Below are 5,341 nucleotides of genomic sequence, written 5' to 3' on the forward strand. Positions count from 1 at the left end.
TGAAGAGCCAGCGTCAGGAAGGAAAGCAGCAATCACGAGACCACAAGGTGCAGTACTTACTCATCAATGGCGATGTACTTTCGTCGCTTCAATGGCCTGAAGATGCCGCTGCCGCCCGGAGATCTTTTCCTCTTGCGGAGTTCCTCAAAGTCCACACAAAGCCGACCGAAGCACTGGACGTGGCGCCCAATGCGGGGTTCAGCCGGAGAAGTGCTCGAGAGAACAACTTCAGGGGTGCCTGGCTCCGGAGAACAGTCAGGCGCCGCCTCACTGCGACCACCCGAGGCCTCCGGAGTTTCGGCCTCGGGAGCCGCGTGATGCATCGTCTCAGCGGCCGACGCCCTAGAATCACGGGTTCGTGAGGATGACGCCCCGGGAGCCCCGGGTGGCGTCTACACATCAGCACTCGTGCCGCCAGCCTCTGGCGGCGCTCGTCCCCTGCACCCACATTCAGGACGGGCTCGGCGCCGGCGGCAAAGAAGGGAGCCACATTGACAGGGTTCTCGCGGGACCCCACCAGGCCGTCCGGACGCAGTCCCCACTCGTCTAAGGGAGGCATGCTCCCTGCAAATTCAGCCTTGTTCTTGCAGCGGTACAGCAAATAGTTCTTCCCAGGCAAGTCGTCCGGCAAAGGGGCACCTTTCAGGACCTTGAGCACCGTTTGCTGCGTCCCGAGGGGGAGCCCGGACTCCTGAAACCTCATGTGGTCCTGACTGCTGAGCAAGGTCCACATTGGGCGAGAATGGCGCTGAAGCGGAGCAACCTGGCGCTTGATGAACTCCTTCACCACCATAGGCGCGGTCACGCCGCGATCCTTCAGCCTCCTCAGCCTGAACTAGACGGGGATAAGATGGGGCTCGTGAGCTTCTCGTGGCCCAAGCCGGAGTGGGCGACGACTGGCGCTGACAGGGCGTGGAGCAGGGGGCTGAGCACACCAGCGTCGACAAATACCCACCGCGTTCGAAACTCGCTCGTGGATGGAGGAAGCTCGAAGTTGATCGCCGCGCCCACGGTCGTGGCCACAGCCTGGAAGCTCACGCACCCCGAGCTTTGCTGAGGGTCAGTCAGATGCAATGAGAAGAAATGGCGGAGGAGGGCCACGGAAGGAACGATGCCTGCCATGGCTTCACACATAAAGGCAAAGGCGGCATGGAGAGTCACGGATTGAGGATCGAGATGCAGCATGTGGATCTGATAATGCTCAAGCACGGCGTTGAAGAAGGCGGAGAAAGGAGGAATCAGGCCAGCCCAAAGGGCATCGATGAAGATTGGGACCTCAGTGGCTGCCCGGGCAATACGAGCGCGAGACGCAGGCCAGGCCACCGTCTCCCCCCACTCGTTGAAGCTGGAGGCGAGCATTGGATGCACCTTGTCCATGGCCTCATCGTTGAGCACCAAGGACCGGCCAACCGCAGGCTCGACGGCTGGAGGCGCGCTTGGCGAAGGCAGGGGCTTTTTCCCCTTGTCTGCTTGTTTCGGCGCCATGGCGACGAAGCGGGCCAGGTGCAGGTCAGATTGGAGAGGAGGAGCAGAGTCTCGAGAAAGTAGAGGGATTGGGGAAGCAAGGCGTGGGCGATGGAAGAATAACTGTGTACGTTGCGGGGCCGCATAGCCAGGCGGATTTGAAGGCAGCGTGGGGGAGCGGAGACGCCCACGTCCAATCAACAGCCATGCGTCGACCGAGGCCGCAGGCTTTTGGGGCCCGCGGCGCTCCGCGCTTGACCTTTGGCTTCGCCTCGAAGCCAAGCCCGAGCGCGCCTTGGGCCCGAGGGCTACAGTCGGCGTTCTGGGAACATGGGTCCCCAGACTTGCCTGCCTGCGGCCCACGGCATGGCTGTGCTAGCAGGCCTGTACGGCCCATCTTCATCCACAAGACATCCAAGACTCTCGCGAGGGGCCAAGCCTCGCGGGGCGGACGACGCAAGACCTCCTCAGGAGCGGCCTCACCAGGCTGCCTCGCGAGGAGCGGAGAAATCAAGGCAGGGCAAACGTCGCGAGGCTCTCGTGACGTGAGCCATGACGATCAAGACCAGGCGGGTGCCGGCGCGCGCAGCGTCCTTGTTTCCTCTTTTGTGCTAAGGAGGCAAGCACATGCGCGGAGTACCGAGGCATCAAGCAAAGGTTTCCATATCGGTGCAACGAGACTAAGACCAGCATGACGGGAGGATGGAGGTCACCGTGGAGCCCAAGACGGCGTCATCACCAGAGCCTTTCGCAGGCGAAGACCGCTTTTGTCAGGATAAGTTGTACTAGCTGTCCCCTTTCAAATTGGCCATTGTGGGCTCCTTTCCCGCTCAATATTTGGGAAGAGGGCCAGGGCCTCTATAAATAGGACTACACACCACAGTAGAGGGAGGGGGATGATCCTCACATCCACAAGTTCGCCAAGCACAAGAACACCTCAACCTCAGGAGGCTGTTCTTCCCTTTGTACTGTTGTTCATGAGCCCAAGAGCCAATCCACCACCACCACACTGGAGTAGGGTATTACACCACAACGGTGGGCCGAACCAGTATAAATCTCGTGTCTTTGTGTTGTGAGTTCGCCGAGTTCGTCCGCGAGACCTTAGCGAGCCAGGGCGTAGATCGGTAGGGAGGAAATCTCCGCGTGCACCCCAGTGTTCGAACCTTAAGGGTTTTGCCGGAACCCGTGATCCGACAGTATTGGTCCCCCTTCAATACCGTATGCATCAATTTCTATGCTAGGTTGAAGCTTCTGTCACTCTTGCCCTCCAATACATAGTCCTATCAACATACAACTAACCCTATGGTGTGATCCATGCGCACGCTCATATGATGGGCACCAAAGGACAGCAACATAACCACAAGCAAATTAAACCAATCATAGCAATTCACCAATTACCGATAGGACAACGAAAATCTACTCTGACATCATAGGATGGCAACACATCATTGGATAATAATATGAAGCATAAAGCACCATGTTCAAGTAGAGGGTACAGCGGGTTGCAGGAGAGTGGACCACTGTAGATAGATGGGGGAAGGTGATGAAGATGTTGGTGAAGATGACGGAGGTGTTGGTGTAGATTGCGGTGACGATGATGGCCCCGGCGGCGTTCTGGCGCCATTGGGAGAGACGGGGAGAGAGCCCCCGTTCTTCTTCTTCTTCTTCCTTGACCTTCTCCCTAGATGGGAGAAGGGTTTCCCCTCTTGTCCTTGGCTTCCATGTCATGGGAGGGGCGAGAGCCCCTCCTAGATTGGATCTGTCTCTCTGTCTCTCTCTATTTCTGCGTTCCCTGATTCTGCCCTTTCACCGTTTCTTAAATTTCCGGAGATCCGTAACTCCGATTGGGCTGAAATTTGGACATGATTTTTATCAGGATATTGGCTTTCTTGCGGCGAAAGAAGGGCACCAACCGCCTTACGGGGTGGCCACGAGGGCCCAGGGCGCGCCCCTCACCCTCGTGGGCCCCTCGGGCATCGTCTCGCGTTGATTCCACTTCCCAAAATTCACATATATTCCAAAAAAAATCTCCGTCAGTTTTTATCCCATTTGGACTCCGTTTGATATGGATTTTCTGCGAAACAAAAAACATGCTACAAACAGGAACTGGCACTGGGCACTGGATCAATATGTTCGTCCCAAAAATAGTATAAAAAGTTGCCAAAAGTATATGAAAGTTGTATAATATCGGCATGGAACAATCAAAAATTATAGATACGACAGAGACGTATCTGTCATCTGTGAGTCTCTTGTACAACATACATTCTATGTCCTAAGAGCTGAGCTGACGCATGTACTCGGGATGGTGATAGACTTGCTTTGGGCCGACCAAACGCTACTGCGTAACTGGGTAGTTAGAAAGGTAGGTTTCGGGTTTGTCCAGACCCATGCTGCAAGACGTGATCGAGCAAGATGTGATTTTCCCCTCCGATCAGGAGAGATATACTCTGGGCCCTCGTGTGATCCAACCAAGATAAGCATGGCCATGCGATTAGGATTATGAGATAATCCGGTTTGTGGTCGGCATCACTGAAACGAGAAAGGGGTCGGGCTAGCACAAGGATGACAGACTCGCCTTGAGCCCGACAACATATATCCTGTGGCGAAAGGAATGGAAGTATGATGTACATGTTCGCCTAACCAGCTTCATAGTCTACTTAGTGTTCGACATGCCTTGCTAGGGGCCGCTGCCAACTGTGCAGTTCGGAGGTGATCCGTACTGCGACCAAGCCGGCTTGAACCTAAGGGGTCGCGCGCTTAAGGGAAGGAACCTACGAGGTTGGATCCGGGGACACTGGTTGGATGTGATCTGAGCTGTATTTGGATTGTGGCCAAGTAGACTTATGGGCTTTAGGGTCCGTGCGAGGCCCAAGCGTTGAGCCCGCGACGGACACCTATATAAAGTGGGGTGTGGCACACTCATGTGGTTGATCGCTTCGGCGCAATCACTAGGGTTTGCATTTGTTGCGAATAGACACCTCCACTCGCCGCTGATTGTGTGATCGGACCTAGCAGTCCGCCATACGACGTTCCTCCTGCACGCACGGATACCGTTAGAGGCGGTGCACCTGCGCCGCTCCGGTGAACCTGTACGAGGGATCCGACGACATGCTGTTCGAGGGAGATCGGACAAGGAGGAGACGATCCACGCGGACGCGCTGCCCCAACTCTTCTTCTGCTGCACGGGACTATCCGTCTAGTGGTAACGATCTGTGATCCATCTCCCGTAGCATGTTCTTGGTTGTTCTGCTGACACACACAGTACTCAAAGGATTTATAACAGAGTGCAATCACACTTATTACATCGGATGTCTCAAAAGAGGACTTATTACAATAAATATGGCTTAAGGCCATCTAAATAAGATAACAACAGAAGGCTTGGAAGATAAAGTGAGTCCATCAACTCCAACGGCATAGCTGAGTGCACGACAACGACCTAGCGCTCCTTACTCTTCGTCTGAAAAGTCTGCAACATGATATGTTGCAGCCCGAAACAGGTCAGCACATGGAATATGCTGGCAAGATAACACAGTAGAGCAATGAACAAGTAAATGCTATCACTACATGCATATGAGGCTGGTGGAGGCTTTATGGTTATAATGTTTTGCGAAAAGCCAATTTTTCCCTACAACAAAGGAATATATTTTTGTTTAACTATCATGGTAGTTGATAAACATTGAGAATGGTAAATCCCCATCTCAATCCCAATTAAACAAGTAATTAACAACCCAAAAAATTAATTTAGAGTGATGACATCAACATGATAATCCAAGAACCAGATACTCAAAATGTCCATAACCGTTGTTGTTGGTGGTGCTGTTGGTGCTGCTGCTGTTGTTGTTGTTGTTGTTGTTGTTGTTGTTGTTGTTGTTGTTGT

The sequence above is a fragment of the Triticum aestivum genome, chromosome 4D (genome assembly GCF_018294505.1).
Source record: "Triticum aestivum cultivar Chinese Spring chromosome 4D, IWGSC CS RefSeq v2.1, whole genome shotgun sequence".
Classification (NCBI taxonomy): Eukaryota; Viridiplantae; Streptophyta; class Magnoliopsida; order Poales; family Poaceae; genus Triticum; species Triticum aestivum.